The following is a 22,852-nucleotide window of genomic DNA, read 5'->3' as shown; positions in this document are numbered from 1 at the left end:
CTATCACCTGGCGAGTGACTTTGCAAGGGGACCATCATGCTGCACCGCGGTGGCACCGTCACGTCATCAGCAGCAATACGCAGGGCGGGCATCCTGGAGTCGTCTGGGTCGGCTCTTTCACTTTCTTGCGTCGGCGAAAATGTCACGCGCGGCTCTTTTAAATTAATAATGGCGCCGTTACCTTGTAAAAAATCCAGGCCGAGAATGGCATCGCGCGAACAGTGAGGTAGGACAACAAAGTCACAAACGTAAATAAATCCGTCGACTGTAACTCTACCCGTACACCGGCCAACAGGAGTGATTAAGTGCCTACCAACTGTGCGAATCTGAGGCCCAGTCGCAGTGCAGTGTCCGTCGTTAGCACTAACAATCCGAGAGGAAGTGCAGCAGGCGGTCCCTGAACCTGTTGCCCCTGCTGCCCTTACACCGATGCGCCCGCGCCAGACGTATGCGTCGGTACTCCGGCAGAACTGCGACCTCACCCCTTGGAGCGCAAGCCCATCTGCTTTCCCGCCGCGGCCCCCGCCTGTCCCTGTGTTGGCCGAAGCGAGGCTGCGGAAGACGGACGTGTGGCGGGCACCTGACCAGCGGCCCCTTTGTTACCACTGCGGTGAGGCTGGCCATACCTTGCGGCGGTGCCCTTATCACCGAGCTGGAATTCATGGATTTCATCCGAGAGTCCCCTGTCCGCTCAATGGCGAACGCCCCCGCGAAATATTGCGTGTTGCGTAAATGAGAAAAAAAATCGAAAAAAAAATTCTCTCGGCCTAACCGCACGTTTATTCGGGCTCAAATTTCGAACGGAGGTTCCATTTCGCGGTCAGTTTTGTTTTATACTATGCTTAGGTGGGGTACTTGCCTGATTCGGTCAGAATAGACGATATGCGAAATGCGCAGCGCCATCTCTCGGCAGTCCGAGAACTAAGTCCTCCATGTTGGTACGGTACAGAAAACGAAACCCCGGCCCTGCGTTGGGTTAAAACGGCTGCGCTTCGTTTGAAAAGTGGAATGACGATGCGCTCTTACGGTATGCTGTCCACTATGCAAAGAAACTACGATGCGTGCCAGAACTAGGTGCGTTCCAGCTTTTCGCTTTACTATTTTTTCTTTACTCTCTTCCAAAGTTTTAGTAACAGCAAATGCCATGTGAGGTATCGTGTGTCAGCAAGCCATTCAGTGCACAGCTTGCGCTTTCTGCGCTGATTTTACACAAAGCTTTCTACGTGATTTGCGTTTACATTAAGATACGGACCACATCCTTTGTTGCCTCTGACCAAATCAGAAGACGATTTAGTGCATTTATTAACTCTCCGGTTGGGCGTGAATATATGTAGACGCATACTTGAGCAACGTTATAGAGAAGGTAATTTTTTTGAGCGAGCCTACGCCTGTGTTCCTCAAGCGTGTATTCCAGTCGCGAAGAAGCACGTTCATTAATGTGCAGGTAAATCGCGGCCATGGGCACTCAGTGCGCTCCATCTAAAAACCTCGATTGCTCATGCCGTGGTATACTAAGCGCACTCGAAGAACCACACGCACATTACTGGTTTTGTTACGTGTTCAATTAAGTATTTCCCGTGTTCTATTAGTTTTGGAAAGGCTAGCAATCTCTGGACCATGGTGTTGTTGCAAGATCCCACACATTGTTTTCTTATAATGTCGTACGCCTGCATATGTTATGCGCGTTAACGCGTCTTTGTGAGGCAATACATCCTACTTATGAAAACTGAGGTGTGAATGCTTTATTTTTTGAGGATTCCTATACATTCGATATCTCCGGCGGCGAAAGTCTGAAAAAAAAAAGCTACTCTATTGTGAAGGCGGGACGCATTTCCGAGCTAGAAAGTACGTGCAACATTGTACTGAAAACTCTTCAGGCCATCAGATTTTATCGTTGTGGCAAGCTGCAACAGCTTGCTTCGCAACAAAGAAGTTTGTGTAGGTTTGGGAGGAAGCGAATTAAGTGTCGGAGGCAACCGAACATGTGAATTTCACCCCCGCATACACAGCTTGACCAGCGTATCGAGTCCGTGCAGGCACCTACAGCTGTACGCTCTTTCTCTAATCAAGCCGCCGCGGTAGCTCAGTGCTTATCTGAAAAAAAAAACTGCGTCTTTGCTTACAATATTTTGAATTAAATGTGCCCACTTTGCTCTTGTTAATATCGACTGACAACATCGCAATACTCGCTTCAACTGCGTCTTAAGCAAGACGCGGTTTCAACGAATTGCGGCGAAAACCAGCCGGCGCCGGACTCTGAAACGGTGACGTTGAAAACCGCGGATGTGCATTGTACATTGCACTAAAGGAATCACATTACGTAGCTTGTCGAGGGTGCTGTGTGAATATACTGCAATGCACGAAGCTCCTGGCGTCGGCGCGAACGAAAGTTCACACTGTCACAGAAGTTTGTCACGACATCTGTGCACTCAGCGCAAAATAACCGCTCGCTTCCCCGCCAGATGAAATCACGTCCACCTGGGAATGAAATAGCCGTTATAATGCATGATGCTTGAACCGGCGCTTTAATGCGCGAATTAAAATTACAGTGGCGCAGAGTTCGACTTGCCAACACACTTCCCAGTGCCGATTCTGGCTATCACCAACGCCAGACTTAAAGCGAAGCTCAGGACGCGGTAGGAGGAAGTTGGCGCTTCCTGAAAGTGCCTACATTTGGTAAAAGACCAGCAGTGAAAACAACGCAGCAGCTGAAGCTTGCCTGTTGAAATATCAAGAATGTACGCTTAGCAAACGATGCACTAGCTCGACGAGCTCGCCCGAATCAAGATGTAAACCGGAAGTTGTGGGCGCGGTGTTGCCAGACCACCAAGCAATATCGCATATCGTCTATTATTTGGAAATCCCCATCGTCTGCGGCGACGGGAACCAAAACCGATAGGCTTCGCAGCAATGGTACCCGTACCCACCGGAGAAAACCAGCTGTGCTAAATTTGTGAGCAAATTATCTTTGCTTGGTGCTGTCTGCTGCGAAGCAGCGCAAGACATCACCGAAAATGCGGTTGTACAGGCCATGGCCGTGACCTGGCTATGCGAGTCCAAGTCCTCTTACGCCGCCCTCCCCGGTTGAGGGCTCGTTTCTCCGGTAAGTGCGAGAATAGCGCCACGGGTACCAGTGCTGCGAATCCTTTAGGTTTCGGTTTTCTGTCGCCGCAGACAATGGGGATTTCCAAATAATTCAGACCGAATCAGGCAAGTACCCCACCTAAATGTAGTATAAAACAAAACTGACCACCAAATGCGACCTCTGTGCGAAATTTGAACCCCAACAAACGCGCGGTTATGCCGAGATAATTTTTTTTTCAAATTTTCTCTGATTTGCGCAACAGTCGGTAGAGGAGTACCTGTCAACGCGCCATTACTAATGGCGCGTGCTCATGGGAGCGCGCCGACGATGAAGACGAAGTGTGCCTGTCTCGGTTGACGAAGACGAAGTGTGTGTTTGGGTCGGTTAGCGAGTCAGCCATCTTGTGAGTTCTCTGTGATGCACTTTATTACTGCTAATCCCACAGCATGTACATCTTCACCACTCTCAACGACCTCTTCTGCGCATACGCTTTTCGTCATGGCATTAAATATGTAACCAGAACAGTTCCAGTTGTCATCCTCCACAAAGCATCACCAGCGACACATTGTTTGGGCATTCCACAAACATTGGAGCTATTATCTCATCCCCAAAACCCCCGTCTATGGAATCGGCACCCAAAAAGAAGCCATATGGCAAAGCCTGTGTGCGAGCCTATGTACACCAGCCGACAGTCGGAACGTCTTGAAAAGCAGAGCCAGGACGACACATGCAGCGGTACAAAACTAACGCAAGACAGATGCTAGGCAGGCACACCCGGAAGTGCACTTATATATTGTACATCTGTACAATAAGCTAATTTTGAAGTCGCTGCTTGGTATTAAGGGTGAGCTGCAGTATCAATGCTCTTCAGCCAGATACAAGTAAAAAACCTGAGTACTTAACTCGCAAAAGCACATGCAGGTTGCTCTCATTACAGCGTAAAGCCGTCACGCACACTTCAATGCGCACCTTACGATACACTGCTCTAAACCTGGCAAAGCTCTCTGTACGCCACGAACTCTCCATGGAAATTGCAGCCATGCGCACAAGTTGCAATGTGCAGAGAGCTTAAACACATACAGGCAATTCACTCATTCAAAAAGAAAAAAAAAACATATAAACATTTTGCAGTGTACGTCACTCCGTCATTTCTCTTTCTCCTCACATACAAAATAAATGTGACTAAACTTTACTCCTTGGCATACAAAAGCAGTTCTTTTGCATCTATCACCCACAATAAAAAAAAAACTTTGCATATCACTCGACGCTTTCCACTCCTCACAGGTTTCCTATGGCGAGATGTCACAGCAAAGCAAAAGGGGGTTAAAAAAAAGGTACACTGTCCCCGCTCATTCTTAAGTCCCAAAGTGGAAAGGCTTGTAGATGATCCGTTTCTCTCTTTTGGTGAGGTCCGTCCTTTTCATTTCATTTTGTCAGGAATGAACGCACCAGCAGTTTCCTTCGAGTCACAAGAAAATGGAATAAAAGAAAAGATATGCCAAGGAACACAGAAGGCAGGGAAGAAAAAAAAACTGGGTAGAATGGGGGGTTCAAGAGCGTTGCAGGGGGAGGGGAGTACACTGATGGGACACACAACTGCAGCATGCACTCATTCAGGCTTGGCGCTGGTTGCAACTGTCGCCGTCGTTGCCTGCAGAGCCAAAATGCACAGCGCTTCGTCGTCTTAAAACTTCCCTCGTTGTTTCTACTAGCACAAAACTTCCGCATCTCCCACCCTTTGGTTCTTTTGACGTGTGATGCCCATGGTCTTGTAGTTACGACAAATAACTTGGCGTGGCGCCCTCAAACCGTTTCAGGATTTGGTCGTAGGTAAATTTAACAAATGTGTCGTACTGCTCTGCAAGCTTGGTGGAAAGCACGCGGTCGTACTCCTCTCGTATCTGGCTTTCCCGCTCTTTCATCATGCGCTCGCAGATGAACCCCACCTGGCGGAAGGTGAACAGGGGCTGGTCTCGGCGCACAGGTGACATGAGGCCGCCGGTGTGCTGGGAGGGGAAGCCCACAGGGAAGCAGTCTTCGGGGGGGCCTTCTTCACCCTGGAAGCAGAGCTGCTTGCGCCGCTGCAGCCGCCGCATCTCCTCACGGATGTTGGCCGCTATTTCCTCCGAAGTTAGCTTTGGTGGCACGTCGCCGAAAGGCGAAGGATTGACTTGGTGCGCCCTTGTCGGAGGAGCTGGTGGGCTGGCCGCAAAAGGCGTGCATCTTCGCCGCTTTGATGAACTTCCGTCAGGACTGTCCAGGGGATCCCAGGGCTGTGTTCGCTTTAATGCCCTGCAAGACATCTCGCTCTCGTAAGCCTAACCCCAGAGGATTCCTTCTTCGACGCTTGCTGGCTTCTGAGGCGGCTCTTCAACAGAACAAGCCCCCTCGAACTCCAAGATGGCTGACTCTCTGAGCGACCCACAACAGACTTTGTCTTCGTCCACCGACACACGCACACTTCGTCTTCATCGTCGGCGCGCTCCCATGAGCACGCGCCAATATTGTTATTTCTGATCTCGTAGGCCCCGCTGTGGCTCAGTGGTTATAGCGTTTGGCTGCTGACCCCAAAGACGCGGGTTCGATCCTGGCAGTGGCGGTCGAATTTAGAAGAAGGCGAAATTCTAGAAGACCGTGTTCTCTGCGATTTCAGTGGACGTTAAAAAACACCAGGTGGTCGAAATTTCAGGAGCTTTTCACGACGGCGTCCTTCATAGCCTGAGTCGCCGAGACCTTAAACCCCCCTAAAATAAACTAATTTGTGCCCGCTCTGAATAGCCTGCGCGCAATGGACTCTGGCTATTGGCTATATTTGTTAAAAGCGGTTTGAATAAAACAATAAATTCCATTTTAACCTATTCAGCTAAATGAGCAGGCACCACTGCATTGGTATCCGCCGAGTCCTGGTAGGGTAATTAATGAAGGAAGAGTCAGCTCATGCATTTTGTTTTTTTAATATATCACCTTACAACACACAAGTTTATCCAGTTGGATAAGTTAAAAGTGTAAAAACTGAAACAGCCGCCAGTACTCTTCGTGCCCGCAGGAAGGCCTGTAGCGAGTACCAAGAGAAACGAGGGTCATTGAGCAGTGCAATCTGTGCAAACAAGAAAGAAATGTGCGAGGGTGGTGAATCAACATGAATGGCTAAGAATTCACTCGCACAAAAAACGTGTTTAACACAGGAATTTTTTTCAGAGAAGTTTCCGACTCATATAATATATACCAAAACTAGGCACCGAAATAAAGGTACCGTCAGAAAGACAAGACCTAGATATACCGGCAGCCGCTCGATGGCTACACTCCACCGCACGGCCACAACTGTACAGCTTTCATCAGCAAACTCTTGGACATATTGAACCCATTTTCCATTCATTTTATTTATTCAGCATAAATACAGTACATCAAAACCTGTTGGGCCCATAGCCGAAGCATGTTGGGGCCCATAAACATACATACTTGGCAGCTAGAAAACAATACAGGGTTGAGGTGAAACAGACAAAAATTTAGTCTAGTGAAACACAAAAGGTAAAAAATTGGAAAATATGCATGTCACTACATATTATCAACAAAAGATCTTCTCACAGAATAATCAAAATTTCTGGATACTTTGACGTCAAGCGGAATAATTTAATTGTTCGCCAAATTTGAGAGGTAATTGAAGCATTTATAGGTGTACAAGCATGGTCATATTTTTTTATTCTGGCGTTGTGTTCGTAGGAATGCTAAGTGGCCATTTATAATGTCGTGAGAAGAGGACAAAGCTGGAACACCAAACGAAGATTTCGAAAAAGAAGTGAAACATTAAAAATGAGGGTGCGATGCAGTAAAAAATGTTGAAACCTTTCACTAATCATATTTCGGCGGCTCTCTTGTTACAGACTCTAGCACACACACGCAAGAGCGCCATATGCGAACATATTATAGTCCGTTTGTCTATGTAGTGTGCTCCGCAACCGAGTACAGGTAATTTCCAGCACCCAAGCAGTGAGCAGCTGTCTGCTGCACAACAGGACTTACTCTATCGGTGGGGCTTTCTACAAACCGAAAACCAAATTGGCGGGGACGCTTAAGCTTCGCCTTAAAGGTAATACACGATAGCTTCATCGTATACATGACTGCATAAAATCGGAGTCTTAGAGGTTATACTGCTGTGCCACTGATTCTGCTGACGCGTAAGAATAGCGCGCCAACAGAGGATTTCATGGTTTTCACGTCCTCTAATCCTGCGGATGTACAAATTTTTGCTCCCTTTCCGTTTCAGTCCCAAATGATATTATTTACTTTGTTCACAAATATTGACTCTTTATATGTATATTTCATTACGGATAGTGTTAGGCTGCTCTATTTTAGGAATGCTACCTCTCATTACATTTCAGCGCAACCATTTTGTGCGTTTTTTACCTTTTTTACATGATTACTCTTCACATTGCTGTTAGTACTTTTCTTGCATATTGCTTCAATTGCTTCAGCTAAAACAATGGTGTTCGCGATATTCCACTTTGTTGCCGCTGCCTGCCGGCCTGCTTTCAAGCCCACTGCGGCTTTGCCATGCTCATCATGTATTGTTGCTGTGGCAATATTGCGTTAATAAGGTTTATTATTCATAGGTTAATGCCCATTTTTTAAAAATATTGCAGCCCCATTCTTGAGGCCACAGCAGGAGTGGGTACATAAAATCAACTCGCAGCCACAATGTAAGTACCGTACTGGCCATGGACATTGAAAAGCCGTTCATCAATATCAGTCATGCCGCTATACTGGAATCGCTTGACATGCTGCATTTCCCCGTTAAAGTGCACAATTTTGTAAACTACTATCTAAAAGGCCGACACTTTTCCATACGCCTCAGTGGTGAGACGGTCGGATCCTTTGTGCCTCTTCGCGGCGTACCCCAGGGATCGGTATTATCGCCCACATTATTTAATATTACTTTTATCCCCCTTGCTTGGAGCTTACATGATGTGGCTGATATTAAGTTTTTATTGTACACTGATGACATCACTGTGTGGAGCACCCACCACGATCTGTTGACTCAAGCCTCCGCCCTGCAATCAGCCCTAGATATTACGTCAACTTATGCTTGTTCAATTGTTCTTCAGCTTTCAGTGAGCAAAACTACATATGTGTCAGTTGCCAACCGCTGGGGACTACGTTAACTCGCTGCGACACCAATTCGTCTCCATCTATCCGGAACACCACTTCAAGACAGTTCGACCGTCAAAATATTGGGCTTGACAATGCATGAGTCAGGAACAGGGACTGCTTGGCATTCTCAAGCTAAAAAGCAAGTGATTCAGGTGTTAGGTCTGATTACACGCATTGCTTCTAAAAGAGGCGGCGCCCGCTCTCATGTTGCAAGGCAGTTGGTGCGGGTGGTTGTGCAAACGCGCCTCGTTTACCAAGCCCAATTCCAGCATTTGACGAGGGCTCAGTGGGATTGCCTTGAAGCCGTTAATCGAGAGGCAATGAGCGTCATCACTTGCCTTCCCCGCATCACCCCGATCGTGGCGCTCCAGGAACATGCGCAGCTGAATAATCTAGATGAGCTGGTGCAGCAAAGACGTGATGCTCACCGGCTTAAGTCTAACCTTACACGCGCAACGTGTGCACTCAGGCCGTATGCTTCCTCGCACTCCATTCCACAGCCGCCTCCGCCAGTTCTCCCTCCCTAGTATTTTGTGCAGCTAAGCGATAACAAACCAACTGATCTACGTCGGCCATCATCTACCCTCGCGGTGGCGTCCTTTCGCGATCGAATTACACAACAAGACGCCTATCTGCAGCACGGCTCCATCGTTTTATACGTTGACTCAGGCATCCAGGCTTGCGAAATCACTACTGAAATTTAGTGCCCTAGCAAGCCCGCCCTGAACAGAACGTCCAGGTTTCGCTTCCCAGAACCTCCTTCCTCTTTCTGTGCGGAGACGCTTGCCGTTCAAGAAGCACTTTGCTCTGTGGCCGCCGTTTCCCTACTACCTACGGCTCGCATTGTGATCCGCACCGACGCCCTTCACGTCATACGCCTATTACGACGCGTCAGTCGCACCCCAGACATTTGCCAGGACATCCATCGTCTCGTGGCAGGCATCCCGCAGCCTATCCGGATTGAGTGGGTCCCACGAGACCTCCTGAGTTCGCAAAGCCGTGCAGATTCTGCGACCTGCCTTGTGACCCCAACTTCGCCTCGAGTCCTCACTTTGAATGACACCACCCTTCTTTTAACAAACAAGGAATACCTCCAGCGCCGCACACGTACTCTAATCCCTCCGTGTGCGGTAACCCTCCCCTGTGATCTAACCCGTGTAGAGGAGGTTGCGCTTCGGAGGATCCGGGTCGGGGTTGCCCTAACTCCAGCTGTTACACGAAAGTGGCCGCAATTCGAAGGTGTATATCCCCGCCCCGGGTATCCAGTCTGCAAGAAGCGAAATCTTGAGGCCGACATTCACCACTGCCTGCCCTATTGAAAAATCCGGTATCGCGGCAAACCGGATTTTACCGGAACATATCGGTTTCATACCGGTCCGGTATCACTCTCATACCGGCGAGACCCGTCCGGTTTGATGGCTATACCGGTTCATACCGGTCCGGTATCGATCCCAAACCGGACAGACCGCTCCGGTACGGGGCTCATACCGGGCAGTCCATTCCCGGTTCGAAGCTCAAATCGGACAGACCAGTCCGGTACGGAGCTCAAACCGGACAGACTAGTCCGGTACGGAGCTCAAACCGGACATACCAGCCTGTATTCAGAGCGATATGAGCTGCGGTTCTGCATGGTGCTTGGTCTGCAGATTGACTGTTGTACGCCAGCAGATTTTTTTTAGGGGAACGGGGGGGGGGGGGGGGGGGCAGCGTGCGCATAAGTGCGATAATCAACACATACACGGTTTTGTTGAAAGGTCTAGGAAAAGAAAAGGGCTAAGCGTCAGCTTTGCAGTGGCAAAACACGCAGTTTGTGCATGAAAGGCGGGGGCTGCTTCCTGTGCAGCACCCTGACAAAGCCAGGGCAGCTGTGTGCGGGCAACCGGCTAGTATATATCCGCCAGCAGCCTTCGTAAGTCCTTCGAAGATTACTCTGGATTTCACAGTGCAGAACTTCAAGACTGGCTGATAAACATGGCGAGCCTCCGTTGACTGCGCCAGAGGCTCAAAAAGGTTTGTTACTGTCGCGTTCATTGCAGCAGCTTTCTTAATGTTCGCTAGCGGCAGCCTCTAGCGACGCATCGATGAAGAAAGAAAATTCTTGGTTTTCGTGCAGGAATTCTTTGCACTTCTTCTTCAAGTGATCGCCCATTGATAACGCAACTTGTCCAAGCGTCTTCGCGAGCGGCCCCACCTTTCACTCTATCAGGAACACATACTAATCACAAATCGCCCAGAACATTTCTATCGACAAACAAGAAAAGGTTAATTCAACGGAGCCGGCAGCTTGGTGTGTTCCCTTAAGGGCGACGCTTCGTGCTAGCTAAAAGATACAGCGCTCGAGAGAACAAAATAAAAACAAAAACCACTTGTAGAAACCTTACACGAGTAACCCGTCTTTGCGCAATTTTTTTTAAGCTTTTTTCTTTTCTCTCCTCATCGCCTTTGCTTTTCCTGGGTCCGGTCGCAAAAAAAAACCTGTGCATTCCTGGCTTTTCTGTCCTGTTCCTTCCAGTGCCGTTCCCCGAAGCGGTGCGGAGGCGCTCACTCTACAACCCACGACCGAGCATTTTAAGCCGCCCTCCCGACCACGCTACCCGCGAGGCTTCCATGAAGTGGCGAGGAGGTTCCGATTCTGCTTGTTCACTGTGCCCGGTCGCAGCGCGGTGACTTTATGCTGAAGCCCTCCCCCGCCTTTCCTGCGTTTGTTTGGAACAGGTTTTTCTCTCCTGCGGCTGGGAAATTGAGTGTCAAGCGATGAAGGTAGCTGCGAAAACACTCTGGCACTCGCTCGTTGGCGTTGAATTTGTGTTATACAATTTTTTGCGCCTTTCTTCGTGTTGCCTTGATCAATCCATGATAAAAGATGACATCGCATTTCATGCGTACGTCAAGTGCAAATATGGTGGAGCGCTATCATCCTTGTCTCAGTGATGAATGACTTCGCTCCGAAAGACGTGAGTGGTGAACATTATACCGGTGGAGGCCACGGCGGTGAAGGCGGATTTTATGACGGCGACGTCGTGCTGCTAGGACGTAAGTACGCATTTTAAATCACTCTGTTCTTTAAGTACTGCCTCTGTCTCGGGGATATGCTCGGCGTCAACAGAAACGTTCTAACTGTCCAGTGTCTTTTTAACTAAAACTTTGTAGATTGCACAGCGTAGAGGGACGGAATAGCGCAAAATTTTCTTTCAGTTACATACCGAAATTGCTTGTCCTTCATGATAACACGACTAAAATTAGTTTTATAGTTTGTATTCTTTCTTTACAGAGGCATGTGGTGTACACGTGCGAGAGCAATCATCGATAAGCGTCCTGAGGGGGAGCGGCTCAAGCCCTTGAACAAACATCAAGCATCGCATCGATGCTGCGGTATGTGCCGTAAATAATGGAGGATGACCACGCAAGCATCGGAATCGTCCGAGCAACCTGTTTACACACCAACAATGTTACGACGCAGATTTTCAATACATTATTGATTCAATATATGGAAGCCGTGAGGTGCATTCACGATACTGAGCATTGCCAATGCTCAGGGCCTGGCGTCTTGAGACGCCTTGCTTGTCTGTGGCTTGTCTGGGCCCACGAGGGCCCGCAATTCAGAGCCCCGTTTGTGCTACTGGGGTATGCATTTGTAATTATTGCATACAGGTCCACCTCGTGAATGGAATTTTTATTCCTTCGGCAACGTGGGCAGCAGTTATGGTGACACCCAAAGATTCGCGTTTCTGCAAGGACGCAGCCTTTGGACGACTCCACAACTCCTGGAAAGGAGCGTTACAGGGCAAGCCTGCCATCGGAACCTGAAGTCAGAAGCCTCGACAGTGGGCAGGAAGCCAATGACCCCTGAAAAGCTACAAGGCATTGGCCGTACGTTGCATGTCACAGTGCTCAATGCATTATGTTGTGTGTCAGTGCCCAATTAAATGATAAGGTGGGGGCATTATCTACTACCAATCATATTTTCTTTTCTGCAGGTGCTTTTCACTACTTCATTGGCCAGCACCCTGTAGAGACCCCAGCGCCGCTAGATCGTCGCAAAGAGTTAAATTATTACCTCAGTGAGCTGGTTCAAGACATGCGAAAAAAATAAACATCTTTTGGAGTTTTTGATGCGTTATAATACTCACCAAGCTACCAATACTTGGTAAAAGCTGGGAGCAAATAACACAATTGCACATCGACTGCAATACGAGTCGCTGATAATCGCAGATTACCAGTTTCTGAGGCTCTGTATATTGCAGCATTTGGCATGTACCCTTATGGCCCCAGTTTTTGGGCAGATTTAGTCCAAGTGGAATATATTTGAAGCATTTTATTCCTGCCTTTGTCCTGTGATACAGGGCCCTCCTGTATAATACGGGCCTAGCCTGTAGAATACAGGACTGTCCTGTAATCCGGTATGAATTTTAAACCGGAACCGCATACCGGGTTATTGTACCGGATTTGCGATACCGGATTACCGGAGTATCCTGTACAAAACAGGAGAGTCCTGTATTATACAGGACTGTCCTGTTTTATACAGGATATTGCGGTAATCCGGTATCGCAAATCCTGTACAATAACCCGGTATGCGGTTCCGGTTTAAAATTCATACCGGATTTTTCAGTAGGGTGTTGGTTTGCCCGGCGTTGAAGCTGACGAGAATTCTGGACCTGTCGGCAGCGGGTCTTTCGACCGACAATAGTGCTTCATACACCGCTTTGGCACAAGGACCTCATCATCGCTCACTGCTCGATTTCACAAGATCAGCGAACCTTTTCTCATTTATTTAGGCAGCCTCATCTATCATTACATACCGTTTTATGCCCTGAGGCAATCAACACCGCATTAAAAAAAATTCCACGCAGAATTGCTCACTCTATACCCATCATTCAAAGATCCTTGGGAGCCCTCACACCACTCCTCGCAGCAGTGGTGGAGCAGTTTACCGATGCGCCACTGCCCAGCGAAGGCAGGCGCTGCTATTGGTGGGGCTTGTGCGGCCCAGTTTGTGATGATGCCCCAAGGTTACGTGACCCAGTTGGCCCAATTGCCTCCTAGGAAGCTTTCCTGGGCATTTTCATGGCCTACACCGTTGCCGACGGTGCCGGATTTTCTTCGACATGAGCTCCTGAACGCGATCGCTTTAAAATTGAGATATCATGAAATGCATCAGATTGGCGGTGCTTGACAGATCGCGCAGGCCAAAACAAAAGCCGCCCCAGGGATACGGAGGTGGCCATTCAGTTTCTTCCTTTGAAATACTTCGGACAATGCTTTAGCTGAAGGAGTGGTAGCCAGGTTCAGCCAGACTTTGACCAAACCATGTGGCGAGTCAGGCTCTTGAATTTCGCCTCAGAACTCGGCCGAAACGACTCGTAACTTTTAATATCCAGGGTGGCCTCTCGATTTTTAGGGCAAATTTTTCTACACAATTTGTCCATCTCCCATGACTTTCATCATGTACTTATCACAGCCTTCCCCGGATTTCTCCCAAAAATCCTTTTCTACTGGCAAAGCAATTCAATTTAAGTGCATCCACAGGAGTCACAAAATGGACTGGTTCTCCGGATAATCTATATTAATGAGTAAACAAAAGAAAACCAACAACCGCTTATGCGCGCAGTTGGTCTGCAAGTTAAGCTAATCAGGATGACTAGCATGTAGCAGGGCGATGACGATTTTAAGAACTCTTAACGGGAATACTATTAGGGCATATTTTTATATGAATACATCTGTCCATCGCAAAAAAAAAACGTGGAATATAAATCCAGCAAACTGAATATCTTGCCATGGGGTGTGCCTTGAGGGCCTTTCGGCTCCCCTATGGCTCGGCGCATAAGGTTGTTCGGGCGGCCACACGTCACCCTTATGTGGTGGAAACGGGTGAATCTGAGTATAACACTAGTGCGCATATCCAGCAAGTTCGTCAGCGGCGGCGCGCTTAGCTGTTTCAGAAGGTTTCAAGAAGCGAGAGCATTAGTATCTATCTCTCCATCATGCTAACGATGTTGCCGTTTCGAGACGTTGATCTATTCAGAATTGCTCTCGACGCTGCTAGCCGACTTTTTTCTCTTGGCTCATAGAACGAATGCACCGGAAAAGGCAATGTTGCGCCTTCGATCCCGAGAAAAGGGAAAAATTGTCAGATGAGAAGATTCTAAAACCGCTCTGCAGCTTTCTTTTCCAGAATAATGTCTGCTATAAGGAGAAAGCTAATGAGTTATTACACTATTTATTATAATCTACCCCATCTTGGGTTATTTTCTTAAATACATTGAACTCTACCTTTTTAAATATGCTATTCCATCTCCGACAATGACAGCTCAGACAAGGCACTCAGGATGTGGCTACCGTCGTATGTTTTTGTCTCGAAATGTGAAACTTGGGAGAAACGAACACGGTTTTCTCGCAAACATACCAATAAAAATTCAAAGTTGTAGTCTTTGCGAGCGTACATGCGCATACCAATAGGCCAGTGTAATAAAATTCAGTTGTTAATTTCTAAGTAAAAAATGCATACTCATCATCATCATCATTATCAGCCTGACTACACCCACTGAAGGGCAAAAGCCTCCCTCATGTATCTCCAATTAACCCTGTTCTTTGCCAGTTGCGGCCAAAGTATCCCTGCAAACTTCTTAATCTCATCCGCTCACCTGACTTTCTGCCGCCCCCTGCTACGTTCGCCTTCTCTTGGAATCCACTCCGTTACCCTTAAGGACCAGCGGTTAGCTTGCCTTTGCATTACATGCCCTGCCTGTTACATGCTGACCTGTTAAGTATGGTCCTCCTAGATGAAACCATACTGTTCGAAGAAATTGAGCCCAACCATTCCTGCAGTGCGCAATCAGTCAACCTTGTGTGACCATGGAGCTACATAGGCCTCAAGCCACTCTGCTGCACTGCATTCGCACGGCCTCTGAACGCTCCCCAGCGTGGCTGAATGAGACGGGTCTTGCAACGTCCCCCCCCCCCCCCCCCCCCCCCCCCCCTGTGTACACCATCTGGAGTGCGCAGGCATCCAGATCATAGCTTTATGTGCTGCCCAGGTTACAACGCGGACAAGTGTGTAGTATTCGGGTCCCTCGGGTGGGCAGAGTGTCACACGGTTAACTTGAAGATATCGTTTACTCGTGAGGCCGGAAAGCAGAGGTATAAGAAGGTGTCTTCCCACCTTCTTCAAAAATTCCATCTAGACACAGATCCGGACTCAGACTGGTAACAGCAGCAGCTCATGGTTATTGTAGTTGTTTTCGTACGCGATGGTGCAGTTGTGCAAGGCACAGATGTTTGCTAAATCTCTTGCAACCAGTATTTAAGTTTCGCTACGAGCTTCTCGGAGTGATATGCATGTTCTTATTAAGAGTCTTTGGTCATGCAATCTTCGTTGGTTGTCCCACACGAAAGTCGCATCACGACAGACAATAAAGCAATGATCAATCGCCTCTGTTTGCTAACAGAGCCGGAAATTCACTGACTATGACCCAACAATCTACGAAACACGAAGCCGTTCTTTGACAGGCAGCGGCGACCTGTGCAGTTTAAAAAACAACGCTTTGCAGCAGATTTCGTGTAGGTTCGCTTAACGCGCTTTAATAAACTAGTGTAAAGAACCACACGTAAGACCGCCGGTGGCACGGTGTAGGAAAAGCACACAATAAGGAGACTGAAGGTATCGGCAACTTCCTCAAGTAATTCCCACGCAGTTTTTTCATGTGCATAACCAGTTGGGGCGAAAAGGTAAGTCAAGTGAGCCCTTATGCGTTAGTTAGCCCAGCTTTTAAAAAAAGGGTGGGTCGCTTAATTGAAATAGAAAAAAAAACACGAAACAAGTTGATGTATGAACAAGTAAACAAGGCCTGTTATATCACGCTCTAGGGGAAAACAAGACACGAGGCATGGGCTTACGCTCAGCGCACCACACGGAAGTTGCGAATTTTCTGTGCAGAGCACTCATATATGCACTCGCTGTAAATCTCCTTTCGTATTTAGTCCCTATTCCAGCTGGGAAAAAGTGTATTGTAAATTAATAAGGTAATTGCTCCAAGTAGTACGTGGCAATCCCGGTAAATAAAACCTGCAAGCTCGCACAGGTTTATTAATAAGAAGTTAAAATATGCTCCTCAAGAAAGACTTTCTGTGAAAACAACAAAGTTTTGAACGAGAGAATTATTTCCATTGGAGTAAAATGAAAAGATATAGTTCTGTGTTTATTCCGAAAGCAATACTCTTGAGGCCGACATTCACCACCTGCTGTGGGTTTGACCGGCGCTGAAGCCTACAAGAATTCGGCACCTGGCGGCAGCGGGTCTTTCGCCCGAGAACAGTGCTTCATACACTGCTTGGACACAAGGACCTCATCATCGTTCACTGCTCGATTTCATTAGATCAGCGAACCTTTACTCATTTATTTAGGCATCCTCATTTATCATTACAGGCCGTTTTATGCCCTGAGGCAATAAACATCGCATTAAAAAAAAAAAAACAACGGCCTTTCGCGTAACGGCGGCCACTTGGCACGTTTGACCTCTAGAATGACCCCTGACGTCATACCATGCCTAGTGACGTTATAGCCTGACGTCATACTAGGAGCAAGAGACAGACTACAACTCGGCTCGTCGTGTAACGGGCGCCGCATGGCAGGGCGCGCCACGCTCCTCCCGCTAGAGGCGCTAGTGACGTTTAGCGTGATGTCATACCAGAAGCGAGAGACGGGCTTCTAACTCGGCTAGTCGGGTAACGGCGGCCGCTTGGCAGGGCGCGCCACGCTCCTCCCACTAGAGGTGCTAGTGACGTTTAGCGTGATGTCATACCAGAAGCGAGAGACGGGCTACTAACTCGGCTCGTCGGGTAACGGCGGCCGCTTGGCAGGGCGCGCCACACTCCTCCCACTAGAGGTGCTAGTGACGTTTAGCGTGATGTCATACCAGAAGAAGAGACGGGCTACTAACTCGGCTCGTCGGGTAACGGCGGCCGCTTGGCAGGGCGCGCCACGCTCCTCCCACTAGAGGTGCTAGTGACGTTTAGCGTGATGTCATACCAGAAGCGAGAGACGGGCTACTAACTCGGCTCGTCGGGTAACGGCGGCCGCTTGGCAGGGCGCGCCACGCTCCTCCCACTAGAGGCGCTAGTGACGTTATAGCGTGAGGTCACACCAGGAGCAAGAGAGGGGCTATCAACTCGGCTCGTCGTGTAACGGCGCCGCTTGGCAAGGCGCGCCGCGCTCCTCCCACTAGAGGCGCTAGTGACGTTTAGCGTGATGTCATACCAGAAGCGAGAGACGGGCTACTAACTCGGCTCGTCGGGTAACGGCGGCCGCTTGGCAGGGCGCGCCACGCTCCTCCCACTAGAGGTGCTAGTGACGTTTAGCGTGATGTCATACCAGAAGCGAGAGACGGGCTACTAACTCGGCTCGTCGGGTAACGGCGGCCGCTTGGCAGGGCGCGCCGCGCTCCTCCCGCTAGAGGCGCTAGTGACGTTTAGCGTGATGTCATACCAGAAGCGAGAGACGGGCTACTAACTCGGCTCGTCGGGTAACGGCGGCCGCTTGGCAGGGCGCGCCGCGCTCCTCCCACTAGAGGCGCTAGTGACGTTATAGCGTGAGGTCATACCAGTAACAAGGAGCAAGAGAGGGGCTATCAACTCGGCTCGTCGGGTAACGGCGGCCGCTTGGCAAGGCGCGCCGCGCTCCTCCCACTAGAGGCGCTAGTGACGTTATAGCGTGAGGTCATACCAGGAGCAAGAGAGGGGCTATCAACTCGGCTCGTCGGGTAACGGCGGCCGCTTGGCAGGGCGCGCCGCGCTCCTCCCACTAGAGGCGCTAGTGACGTTTAGCGTGATGTCATACCAGAAGCGAGAGACGGGCTATTAACTCGGCTCGTCGGGTAACGGCGGCCGCTTGGCAGGGCGCGCCGCGCTCCTCCCGCTAGAGGCGCTAGTGACGTTATAGCGTGAGGTCATACCAGGAGCAAGAGAGGGGCTATCAACTCGGCTCGTCGGGTAACGGCGGCCGCTTGGCAAGGCGCGCCGCGCTCCTCCCACTAGAGGCGCTAGTGACGTTATAGCGTGAGGTCATACCAGGAGCAAGAGAGGGGCTATCAACTCGGCTCGTCGTGTAACGGCGGCCGCTTGGCAGGGCGCGTCGCGCTCCTTTCACAAGAGGCGCTAGTGACGTTATAGCGTGACGTCATACCAGGAGCGAGAGACGGACTACCAACTCGGCTCGTCGGGTAACAGCGGCCGCTTGGCAGGGCGCGCCACGCTCCTCCCACTAGAGGTGCTAGTGACGTTTAGCGTGAGGTCATACCAGGAGCAAGAGAGGGGCTATCAACTCGGCTCGTCGGGTAACGGCGGCCGCTTGGCAAGGCGCGCCGCGCTCCTCCCACTAGAGGCGCTAGTGACGTTATAGCGTGAGGTCATACCAGGAGCAAGAGAGGGGCTATCAACTCGGCTCGTCGTGTAACGGCGGCCGCTTGGCAGGGCGCGTCGCGCTCCTTTCACAAGAGGCGCTAGTGACGTTATAGCGTGACGTCATACCAGGAGCGAGAGACGGAATACCAACTCGGCTCGTCGGGTAACAGCGGCCGCTTGGCAGGGCGTGCCACGCTCCTCCCACTAGAGGCGCTAGTGACGTTATAGCGTGACGTCATACCAGGAGCGAGAGACGGGCTACCAACTCGGCTCGTCGGGTAACGGCGGCCGCATGGCAGGGCGCGCCGCGCTCCTCCCACTAGAAGTGCTAGTGACATTATAGCGTGGCGTCATACCAGGAGCGAGAGACGGGCTACCAACTCGGCTCGTAGGGTAACGGCGGCCGCTTGGCAGGGCGCCCCGTTCTCCTCCCACTAGGGGCGCTAGTGACGTTATAGCGTGACGTCATACCAGGAGCGAGAGACGGACCAACTCGGCTCGTCGGGTAACGGCAGCCGCTTGGCACGGCGCGCCGCGAATCCCTCCCTGTAGAGGCGGTAGCGACGTTATAGCGTGACTTCTTACCAGGAGCGAGAGACGGGCTATCAACTCGGCTCGTCGGGTAACGGCGGCCGCTTGGTAGGGCGGGCCGCGTTCCTCCCACTAGAGGCGCTAATGGCGTTATAGCGTGACGTCATACCAGAAGCGAGAGACGGGCTACCAACTCGGCTCGTCGGGTAACGGCGACCGCTTGGCAGGGCGCGCCGCGCTCCTCCCACTAGAGGCGCTAGTGACGTTATAGCGTGACGTCATACCAGGAGCGAGACGGGCTATCAACTCGGCTCGTCGGGTAACGGCGGCCGCTTGGTAGGGCGCGCCGCGCTGCTCCCACTAGAGGCGCTAGTGGCGTTATAGCGTGACGTCATACCAGGAGCGAGAGAGGGGCTATCAAATCGGCTCGTCCGGGAACAGCGGCCGCTTGGCAGGGCGCGCCGCGATCCTCCCACTAGAGGCGCTAGTGACGTTAAAGCGTGACGTCATACCAGGAGTGAGAGACGGGCTACCAACTCGGCTCGTCGGGTACCGTCGGCCGCTTGGCACGGCGCGCCGCGCTCTTCCCACTAGAGGCGCTGCATATGCAGTATAAAACACCTGCTTTCGCAACCTTCCAGGCTTAACCAAAGCTAGGTCCCCGCCAATTTTTTTCAATATTTTTCCTTTGCCTCAAACAGGGTGTACTTAATCTTAAGTATGTTGATTCATAGAAGGTTCTTTTTTTTCACCACTCTTCTTGCGTACCTAATATTCAGTTTGCGTGCTCAAATAGGTGCGTCGCACATTTTCTCGTCCAAAAAAATACTGTATCATTCGCATAAGTACTGAATTAGGCGGATGAAGCAATATTTGTGATATCATTGATATATATACTGAACAAAACAAGCCCCTAAGTACTACATTGATGGACAATTCAGGAAAGCTATATTGAATCTTTGAGGTTGCCATCTGCCATCTGGCTCCAGCATTGCAATTAAGACTGTATCAAAGGCGCGGCATTACCGCGAAAATCATATCGTTCCATTTTCTGAATTAGTAATTGTTTATTCACGGAGTCAAAAGCATTAGTAAGATTAGTATATTCATAGCTCCACTTTCCTCTCTTCTAATGAAATTCTAACGTGTTCTTTTTTTGCGAGTAGCCCAAGTGCGAAGACCTTTCAAAAACCAGTCTTGGTAGCCAGTCAACAGGATATTTTGTTCTTCAGATTTACACAAGGGACTCAAATCGACTTTTTTAAAGCCTTTAGAAAAAATAGGGAGTATCGATATTGGCTTGTAATGGCTTATGTGGTTTGTGCCTCTTGTCTTGAATATTTCCATAGTGCGTGCAGTATGCTTTGCGGGGAAAATCTGGTAGAGTTTGATTTGATTTATTGGGGTTTAACGTCCCGAAGCGACTCAGGCTATGAGAGACGCCGTAGTGGAGGGCTCCGGAAATTTCGACCACCTGAGGTTCTTTAACGTGCACTGACATCGCACAGTACACGGGCCTCTAGAATGTCGCCTGCATCAAAATTCGGCCGCCGCGGCCGGGATCGAACCCGTCTGCTAGAGTAATACATAAGTTAAAGTCATGTGTTATAATCGGCCTAAGAAGGTCAGCGACATATTTGATACGTGTTACTTGGAAGCCACCAGCATATTTAGCGCCACTATTCTAATCGTAATGCAAAAAGTACGAGGAACTTTAGCGGCTAAAGTGGTGAAAGGCGAAAGCCTGAGAGCTGCATTCTGCTACGCGATTGTTCACTGCACATTTTGTTGGTGCATTAATCAACTGGCAATTAATGACGCTTAAGCTTCGCCTTTAGGAGTGGAACGCGACAGCGTGTTGTAGCGCTTCCACGGAGTCCAAGGAACGCCACCACCCGTTCGGCGCGATGCGTTGCCCTTTGAACGCAACGTTTTTTATGAAAGAAAATGGGGCTGTAATTCTCTGTCATCTCGGTGGACACCTGAGCCGCACCGTACAGGCAGAAGGGAATATACGGCTCTGCGTACAGGAAGGGAGGAAGTGTGAGTGAAAGAAGAAAGAGGGGCTGTAATGAAGAAAATGAAAATTGTATTTGAGGAACGGAAATTACGCATTAACTGTCTCACATATCTCAGTAGACGCCAGTCGAAAATTTTATTTGAGGAAACGAAGTTGCGCAGTAACTGTCTCACATATTTCGGTGGACACTCGTCAAAATTTGCGCACGGTGACGTCACGACAATTTGGACCAATCTGAAACGCGGGCAAATACGCCTTGCTCGTTGGTAAATTGGTTTATGAGGAAAGGAAATGTATCTTTCTCTCATATCTCGGTGGACACCTAAACCTCGCCGTAACGGGAAGGGAGGAAGATGGGTGTGAACGAAGACACCGTATTCACTAGACGCACCTTTGTTCATTCCAATCCATCGAGCTGGTATGGAGGAGTGGTAGCGTGCTCGACTCGCACTCCGGAGACCGGGGTTCGATTCCCAAGCTCGGCCATTTTCTTACTCGGTTTTATTTATTTATCTGGTCTGACTAGAAAGGTTAATTAGACTAATTGGTTAAGTAAGCAATTAAGTAAACTCAATGGAACTTACTTGGAGCATCACTATACGACCCCTTTAATTGGTTGCATGGTTAGTAGCCACAGTACAATTGGCCCCGTTTAAAACTCCCGCACTGTGACGTCACGACCGTTTCGTCCAATTGAAAAGCGTGACATTTCTGTCGACAGCTCCTGCTTACAACGATGAGGCATTAAAGGCTCCCGCCTTAAAACTACTTACTTCAGTTTCACTCACAGAATATAAAAAAAACAGATGATGATTCCATGGGAGATTCGTTATATATAGTTTTCGCGACTAGTTTTATCAGTGAAATTTTTCACAACTTTCACTAAGTGCTAGAGCTATTTGCGGTTCGATCTATTTAGCGCCATGGACTGCTATTTAACGGATGTTTGTTAAGAGAACATAATACATGTTCAAATAATTTATTCTTTTCCACACAACATATTATGGGAACTGCTTTGTGTGAGCACCGGATGCATTTTTATAGGTTAACTTCTGGCAGCAATAGCAAAGAGCCGGCTATGTTACTGCAATATTTGCGCTGAATCCGCATTCAGTAGATTTGTTAAAAATACAATTTATAAATGTCCCAATTCTGGTAGCCCTGGCAGCCAAGAGCTAGTTGCTTATATCCAGGAAAGCTGGGCATGCTTCCAAGCACGCGCATTTTTATTTTTATTTTTTTGCAGGAAACTGGCCATATCGCAGTTGCCACCATATCAGCTTTCTGCAGAAACTTTGGGGAGCAAGTGTCCTCTAGCTCTGGTGCGGATAAAAGTAATTCTAAATTGCTAAAAATACCATTTCCGTCTCAGCATCATCTTACTTCCTATCTTCTGGTCGCCGTAAGCATCAAGCGAGCTTCCGACTGATTAGAAAACAGAAAAGATTGTACCGGTATTTAAAACTAGCATTAGACATTCGTATAAAAATTATCACACAAGTTAACTAGCAACTATCTTCTGCAAGATGCTTGAACACATTACCGCATCCCATATCTAGCCACCTGGAATCTAGTCATTCGTTTTAGTCGGAGAAGCATGGATTCAGAAATGTGTTGGCTGTGAGTCGCAGCTCTAAGTGAGGCGATTTCTTGCGCAAAGATTGAAGTCCCCT

At 49.1% G+C, this 22,852-nt stretch overlaps 1 pseudogene; it reads right to left on the bottom strand.

The window, feature by feature from the left end:
- Positions 1-4,860: 4,860 nt before the first annotated feature.
- LOC149354981 (akirin-2 pseudogene) lies at positions 4,861-5,388 on the bottom strand (annotated as a pseudogene).
- Positions 5,389-22,852: the final 17,464 nt, after the last annotated feature.

This window comes from Amblyomma mixtum, chromosome 3 (genome assembly GCF_055824585.1).
Source record: "Amblyomma mixtum isolate Tamu chromosome 3, ASM5582458v1, whole genome shotgun sequence".
In the NCBI taxonomy this organism is placed as follows: domain Eukaryota; kingdom Metazoa; phylum Arthropoda; class Arachnida; order Ixodida; family Ixodidae; genus Amblyomma; species Amblyomma mixtum.
Note: the sequence above shows the minus strand (reverse complement) of the source record. Positions and strands in the feature narration are given on the sequence as shown.